The 8,937-nt window shown below is 41.0% G+C and overlaps 1 protein-coding gene across 1 annotated transcript in view; it reads right to left on the bottom strand.

Annotated features, from left to right (window-relative positions):
- The window catches only part of LOC129842581 (receptor-type tyrosine-protein phosphatase S-like), a gene marked incomplete at its 5' end in the record, with an annotated part of 116,999 nt that overhangs the window by 38,400 nt on the left and 69,662 nt on the right, over positions 1-8,937 (bottom strand).

Here is an 8,937-nt window from a genome sequence, read left to right as displayed (position 1 = left end):
AGAGGGGGGCGGAGGGGTAAGAAGACTGAGAACAAAAGAGAGAGAGAGACAGAGAGAGAGAGAGAGAGAGAGACACAGAGAGAGACATAAACAGAGAGAGACAGAGAGAGAGAGACAGAATGTGTGTTTTTTACAGAGAATATGAGAGAGTGAGAGAGAGAGAATGTGAGCGAGAGAATGTGTGCGAGAGAGACGGAGATAATGAGAGAAGAGATAGGAGAGAGAGATAATGAGAGAGAGAAAGAGATAATGAGAGAAGAGAGGGAGATATAATGAGAGGAGAGAGAGAGATAATGAGATAAAAGAGAGAGAGAGAAGAGAGAGAGATAATGAGAGAAGAGAGAGAGAGATAGAGACACATAGAGAGAAGAGAGAGAGAGATAATGAGAGAACGTGTGAGAGAGAGACAGAGATAATGAGAGAAGAGATAGGATAGAGAGAGAGATAATGAGAGAGAGAGATAATGAGATGAGAGAGAGAGAGACAGAGAGAGAGAGAGATAATGAGAGGAGAGAGAGAGAGACAGAGATAATGAGAGAAGAGAGAGAGACGGAAAGAGACAGAGAGAGAGATAATGAGAGAAGAGAGAGAGAGAGACGGAGAGAGAGAGTGTGTGTGTGTGTAGGTACAGTGTGTGAGAGACAGACAGGTGTTATTCTAAGTTATCTATCAGACACTGAACTAGCTCTAAGTGGTCACAGGATGTTGTGCTAACCTCTACAAATATGCAAACACCAAACCCCAGCATGCTTTAGCACCGCACCACATAAAATTCCACATAACAAGCAGACATATTTGTAGTTCTTTTCCAGCCTCAGAAACCACAGAAATCCCCTGGAGAGCCCATGGCAGAATCAGGCCAAACCAAACGATGTGGATGAGCTGATCCATCCAGTTTCACATCAAAGCCAGTGGGGAGGCCTGCTCTGCATTCCACTCGTCCAGACTGGATTCTGGTGTTTCTGGCCATTGCTACTCTGTAATTATCTGTTCTCTTTCCCTGAGACGCTGGGATAATAATATAGCTTTATACTGTACTGATTTCCACTGGGCTGAGACGCTGGACAGGACACTAGTCTATCTCCTGTTTCTGTAGTGAGACAGCTTGATGTACCAGTACACCCCCTTGACAGGACACAAGTCTATCCTGTTTCTGTAGTGAGACAGCTTGATGTACAGGACACCCCCTGGACAGGACACTAGTCTATCTCCTGTTACTGTAGTGAGACAGCTTGATGTACCAGGACACCCCCTGGACAGGACACTAGTCTATCTCCTGTTCCTGTAGTGAGACAGCTTGATGTACCAGGACACCCCCTGGACAGGACACTAGTCTATCTCCTGTTTCTGTAGTGAGACAGCTTGATGTACCAGTACACCCCCTAGACAGGACTCTAGTCTATATCCTGTTTCTGTAGGGAGACAGCTTGATGTACCAGGACACCCCCTGGACAGGACACTAGTCTATCTCCTGTTTCTGTAGTGAGACAGCTTGATGTACAGGACACCCCCTGGACAGGACACTAGTCTATCTCCTGTTACTGTAGTGAGACAGCTTGATGTACCAGGACACCCCCTGGACAGGACACTAGTCTATCTCCTGTTCCTGTAGTGAGACAGCTTGATGTACCAGGACACCCCCTGGACAGGACACTAGTCTATCTCCTGTTTCTGTAGTGAGACAGCTTGATGTACCAGTACACCCCCTAGACAGGACTCTAGTCTATATCCTGTTTCTGTAGGGAGACAGCTTGATGTACCAGGACACCCCCTGGACAGGACACTAGTCTATCTCCTGTTTCTGTAGTGAGACAGCTTGATGTACCAGGACACCCCCTGGACAGGACACTAGTCTATTGCAGGGACATAGGGCTCTGGTCAAAAGTAGTGCACTATATAGGGAATAGGGTGACAAATGGGATGTGACCATAGCATTTCTACTGAGAAGCTGAGTTACACACCAGGGAATGACTGGAGTAAATATAGCACATTGTAGCTCCCTACTGTCTATGTAGACTGATGCTAATGTACTGAGGCGATATGGTCCAGTCTAATAGTCTAATATAGTCTGATACTAATGTACTGAGGGGATATGGTCCAGTCTAATAGTCTAATATAGTCTGATACTAATGTACTGAAGCTGTATGGTCCAGTCTAATATAGTCTGATACTAATGTACTGAAACGATATGGTCCAGTCTAATATAGTCTGATACTAATGTACTGAAGGGATATGGTCCAGTCTAATAGTCTAATATAGTCTGATACTAATGTACTAAGGGGATATGGTCCAGTCTAATAGTCTAATATAGTCTGATGCTAATGTACTGAAGGGATATGGTCCAGTCTAATAGTCTAATATAGTCTGATACTAATGTACTGAGGGGATATGGTCCAGTCTAATAGTCTAATATAGTCTGATACTAATGTACTGAGGCGATATGGTCCAGTCTAATAGTCTAATATAGTCTGATACTAATGTACTGAGGGGATATGGTCCAGTCTAATATAGTCTGATACTAATGTACTGAGGGGATATGGTCCAGTCTAATAGTCTAATATAGTCTGATACTAATGTACTGAGGCGATATGGTCCAGTCTAATAGTCTAATATAGTCTGATACTAATGTACTGAGGGGATATGGTCCAGTCTAATAGTCTAATATAGTCTGATACTAATGTACTGAGGCGATATGGTCCAGTCTAATAGTCTAATATAGTCTGATACTAATGTACTGAAGCTGTATGGTCCAGTCTAATATAGTCTGATACTAATGTACTGAGGGGATATGGTCCAGTCTAATATAGTCTGATACTAATGTACTGAGGGGATATGGTCCAGTCTAATAGTCTAATATAGTCTGATACTAATGTACTGAGGGGATATGGTCCAGTCTAATATAGTCTGATACTAATGTACTGAAGCTGTATGGTCCAGTCTAATAGTCTAATATAGTCTGATACTAATGTACTGAAGGGATATGGTCCAGTCTAATAGTCTAATATAGTCTGATACTAATGTACTGAAGCTGTATGGTCCAGTCTAATATAGTCTGATGCTAATGTACTGAGGGGATATGGTCCAGTCTAATATAGTCTGATACTAATGTACTGAGGGGATATGGTCCAGTCTAATATAGTCTGATACTAATGTACTGAGGGGATATGGTCCAGTCTAATAGTCTAATATAGTCTGATACTAATGTACTGAGGGATATGGTCCAGTCTAATAGTCTAATATAGTCTGATACTAATGTACTAAGGGGATATGGTCCAGTCTAATAGTCTAATATAGTCTGATACTAATGTACTGAAGGGATATGGTCCAGTCTAATAGTCTAATATAGTCTGATGCTAATGTACTGAGGTGATATGGTCCAGTCTAATAGTCTAATATAGTCTGATACTAATGTACTGAGGGGATATGGTCCAGTCTAATAGTCTAATATAGTCTGATACTAATGTACTGAAGGGATATGGTCCAGTCTAATAGTCTAATATAGTCTGATACTAATGTACTGAGGGGATATGGTCCAGTCTAATAGTCTAATATAGTCTGATGCTAATGTACTGAGGGGATATGGTCCAGTCTAATAGTCTGATACTAATGTACTGAGGGGATATGGTCCAGTCTAATAGTCTAATATAGTCTGATACTAATGTACTGAGGGGATATGGTCCAGTCTAATATAGTCTGATACTAATGTACTGAGGGGATATGGTCCAGTCTAATAGTCTAATATAGTCTGATACTAATGTACTGAAGCGATATGGTCCAGTCTAATAGTCTAATATAGTCTGATACTAATGTACTGAGGGGATATGGTCCAGTCTAATAGTCTAATATAGTCTGATACTAATGTACTGAGGGGATATGGTCCAGTCTAATAGTCTAATATAGTCTGATACTAATGTACTGAAGCGATATGGTCCAGTCTAATAGTCTAATATAGTCTGATACTAATGTACTGAGGGGATATGGTCCAGTCTAATATAGTCTGATACTAATGTACTGAGGGGATATGGTCCAGTCTAATAGTCTAATATAGTCTGATGCTAATGTACTGAGGCGATATGGTCCAGTCTAATAGTCTAATATAGTCTGATACTAATGTACTGAGGGGATATGGTCCAGTCTAATATAGTCTGATACTAATGTACTGAGGGGATATGGTCCAGTCTAATAGTCTAATATAGTCTGATGCTAATGTACTGAGGCGATATGGTCCAGTCTAATAGTCTAATATAGTCTGATACTAATGTACTGAGGGGATATGGTCCAGTCTAATATAGTCTGATACTAATGTACTGAAGGGATATGGTCCAGTCTAATATAGTCTAATATAGTCTGATACTAATGTACTGAGGGATATGGTCCAGTCTAATAGTCTGATATAGTCTGATACTAATGTACTAAGGGGATATGGTCGAGTCTAATAGTCTAATATAGTCTGATGCTAATGTACTGAGGGGATATGGTCCAGTCTAATATAGTCTGATACTAATGTACTGAAGGGATATGGTCCAGTCTAATATAGTCTAATATAGTCTGATACTAATGTACTAAGGGGATATGGTCGAGTCTAATAGTCTAATATAGTCTGATGCTAATGTACTGAGGGGATATGGTCCAGTCTAATAGTCTAATATAGTCTGATACTAATGTACTGAGGGGATATGGTCCAGTCTAATATAGTCTGATACTAATGTACTGAGGCGATATGGTCCAGTCTAATAGTCTAATATAGTCTGATACTAATGTACTGAAGGGATATGGTCCAGTCTAATAGTCTAATATAGTCTGATACTAATGTACTGAAGGGATATGGTCCAGTCTAATAGTCTAATATAGTCTGATACTAATGTACTGAGGGGATATGGTCCAGTCTAATAGTCTAATATAGTCTGATACTAATGTACTGAGGGGATATGGTCCAGTCTAATAGTCTAATATAGTCTGATACTAATGTACTAAGGGGATATGGTCCAGTCTAATAGTCTAATATAGTCTGATACTAATGTACTGAGGGGATATGGTCCAGTCTAATATAGTCTGATACTAATGTACTGAGGCGATATGGTCCAGTCTAATAGTCTAATATAGTCTGATACTAATGTACTAAGGGGATATGGTCCAGTCTAATAGTCTAATATAGTCTGATACTAATGTACTGAAGGGATATGGTCCAGTCTAATAGTCTAATATAGTCTGATACTAATGTACTGAAGCTGTATGGTCCAGTCTAATATAGTCTAATACTAATGTACTGAGGCGATATGGTCCAGTCTAATAGTCTGATAGTCTGATACTAGTGCAGCTCCTTAATGTACTATTAGCTATGTAATATAGTCTAGATGTAATATACAGTAGCTGCCTAACCTAACATGGATGACTAGTGGCTACAGTCTAGATGTAATATACAGTAGCTGCCTAACCTAACATGGATGACTAGTGTCTACAGTCTAGATGTAATATACAGTAGCTACCTAACATGGATGACTAGTGTCTACAGTCTAGATGTAATATACAGTAGCTGCCTAACATGGATGACTAGTGGCTACAGTCTAGATGTAATATACAGTAGCTGCCTAACCTAACATGGATGACTATTGGCTACAGTCTAGATGTAATATACAGTAGCTGCCAAACATGGATGACTAGTGGCTACAGTCTAGATGTAATATACAGTAGCTACCTAACATGGATGACTAGTGGCTACAGTCTAGATGTAATATACAGTAGCTACCTAACCTAACATGGATGACTAGTGGCTACAGTCTAGATGTAATATACAGTAGCTACCTAACATGGATGACTAGTGGCTACAGTCTAGATGTAATATACAGTAGCTACCTAACCTAACATGGATGACTAGTGGCTACAGTCTAGATGTAATATACAGTAGCTACCTAACATGGATGACTAGTGGCTACAGTCTAGATGTAATATACAGTAGCTACCTAACATGGATGACTAGTGGCTACAGTCTAGATATAATATACAGTAGCTGCCTAACATGGATGACAAGTGGCTACAGTCTAGATGTAATATACAGTAGCTACCTAACCTAACATGGATGACTAGTGGCTACAGTCTAGATGTAATATACAGTAGCTACCTAACATGGATGACTAGTGGCTACAGTCTAGATGTAATATACAGTAGCTACCTAACATGGATGACTAGTGGCTACAGTCTAGATGTAATATACAGTAGCTGCCTAATCTAACATGGATGACTAGTGGCTACAGTCTAGATGTAATATACAGTAGCTGCCTAACCTAACATGGATGACTAGTGTCTACAGTCTAGATGTAATATACAGTAGCTACCTAACATGGATGACTAGTGGCTACAGTCTAGATGTAATATACAGTAGCTACCTAACATGGATGACTAGTGTCTACAGTCTAGATGTAATATACAGTAGCTACCTAACATGGATGACTAGTGTCTACAGTCTAGATGTAATATACAGTAGCTACCTAACCTAACATGGATGACTAGTGGCTACAGTCTAGATGTAATATACAGTAGCTACCTAACATGGATGACTAGTGGCTACAGTCTAGATGTAATATACAGTAGCTACCTAACATGGATGACTAGTGGCTACAGTCTAGATGTAATATACAGTAGCTACCTAACATGGATGACTAGTGGCTACAGTCTAGATGTAATATACAGTAGCTGCCTAACCTAACATGGATGACTAGTGGCTACAGTCTAGATGTAATATACAGTAGCTGCCTAACCTAACATGGATGACTAGTGGCTACAGTCTAGATGTAATATACAGTAGCTACCTAACATGGATGACTAGTGGCTACAGTCTAGATGTAATATACAGTAGCTACCTAACATGGATGACTAGTGGCTACAGTCTAGATGTAATATACAGTAGCTACCTAACATGGATGACTAGTGGCTACAGTCTAGATGTAATATACAGTAGCTACCTAACATGGATGACTAGTGGCTACAGTCTAGATGTAATATACAGTAGCTGCCTAACCTAACATGGATGACTAGTGGCTACAGTCTAGATGTAATATACAGTAGCTGCCTAACATGGATGACTAGTGGCTACAGTCTATATGTAATATACAGGAGCTACCTAACCTAACATGGATGACTAGTGGCTACAGTCTAGATGTAATATACAGTAGCTACCTAACCTAACATGGATGACTAGTGGCTACAGTCTAGATGTAATATACAGTAGCTGCCTAACATGGATGACTAGTGGCTACAGTCTAGATGTAATATACAGTAGCTACCTAACATGGATGACTCGTGGCTACAGTCTAGATGTAATATACAGTAGCTACCTAACATGGATGACTAGTGGCTACAGTCTAGATGTAATATACAGTAGCTGCCTAACCTAACATGGATGACTAGTGGCTACAGTCTAGATGTAATATACAGTAGCTGCCTAACCTAACATGGATGACTAGTGGCTACAGTCTAGATGTAATATACAGTAGCTACCTAACATGGATGACTAGTGGCTACAGTCTAGATGTAATATACAGTAGCTACCTAACCTAACATGGATGACTAGTGGCTACAGTCTAGATGTAATATACAGTAGCTACCTAACATGGATGACTAGTGGCTACAGTCTAGATGTAATATACAGTAGCTACCTAACCTAACCTGGATGACTAGTGGCTACAGTCTAGATGTAATATACAGTAGCTACCTAACATGGATGACTAGTGGCTACAGTCTAGATGTAATATACAGTAGCTACCTAACCTAACATGGATGACTAGTGGCTACAGTCTAGATGTAATATACAGTAGCTACCTAACATGGATGACTAGTGGCTACAGTCTAGATGTAATATACAGTAGCTACCTAACATGGATGACTAGTGGCTACAGTCTAGATGTAATATACAGTAGCTGCCTAACATGGATGACTAGTGGCTACAGTCTAGATGTAATATACAGTAGCTACCTAACATGGATGACTAGTGGCTACAGTCTAGATGTAATATACAGTAGCTGCCTAACATGGATGACTAGTGGCTACAGTCTAGATGTAATATACAGTAGCTACCTAACATGGATGACTAGTGGCTACAGTCTAGATTAAACAGACAAACGTTTTGGGGGGTCAGTTTCATTTCTATTCAGCCAATTCAGGACAGGAACTGAAATCCCAATTGGAGACTTGAGAAGAAATAACAAAATGAAATTGATAATAAATGGTACTAAATCTTCTTCTTGAAGAGGAACGGACTGAACTGAAATGGAAGTAGACCCGTCCTTGAGACGAGATCCAAAGAGCACAACACACACAACATGCAACGTGAACTTAGTGGACAACGTGCATTTTGTTCAGTCTCGAAAAGTGGTTTTTAGAGGAGGAGCATTTCAGTCATTCTCAGTGTGTTTTAAAAACCAGACAGAAAATAATATAGTGTTTGATCAGAAAACCATGTGAGCAGAAATGAAGTAAGAGAGTAAAGGGAGAGAGGGGTGGTGGTGGGAAGGAGAGAGGGATAGGGGGAGGGTAAAGGAGGGAGGGAGGGAAGGAGAGAGGGATAGGGGGAGGGTAAAGGAGGGAGGGAAGGAGAGAGGGATAGGGGGAGGGCAAAGGAGGGAGGGAAGGAGAGAGGAATAGGGGGAGGGTAAAGGAGGGAGGGAAGGAGAGAGGGATAGGGGGAGGGAAGGAAGGAGGGAAGGAGAGAGGGATAGGGGATGGGTAAATGAGGGAGGGAAGGAGAGAGGGATAGGGGGAGGGAAGGAGAGGGGGATAGGGGGAGGGTAAAGGAGGGAGGGAAGGAGGGAGGGATAGGGGACGGGTAAAGGAGGGAGGGAAGGAGAGAGGGATAGGGGGAGGGAAGGAAGGAGGGAAGGAGAGAGGGATTAGGGGGAGGGAAGGAAGGAGGGAAGGAGAGAGTGATAGGGGGAGGGTAAAGGA

This window comes from Salvelinus fontinalis, unplaced genomic scaffold, assembly GCF_029448725.1.
Source record: "Salvelinus fontinalis isolate EN_2023a unplaced genomic scaffold, ASM2944872v1 scaffold_0055, whole genome shotgun sequence".
NCBI classification, from domain to species: domain Eukaryota; kingdom Metazoa; phylum Chordata; class Actinopteri; order Salmoniformes; family Salmonidae; genus Salvelinus; species Salvelinus fontinalis.
This window is presented reverse-complemented; position numbering and strand designations above follow the sequence as displayed.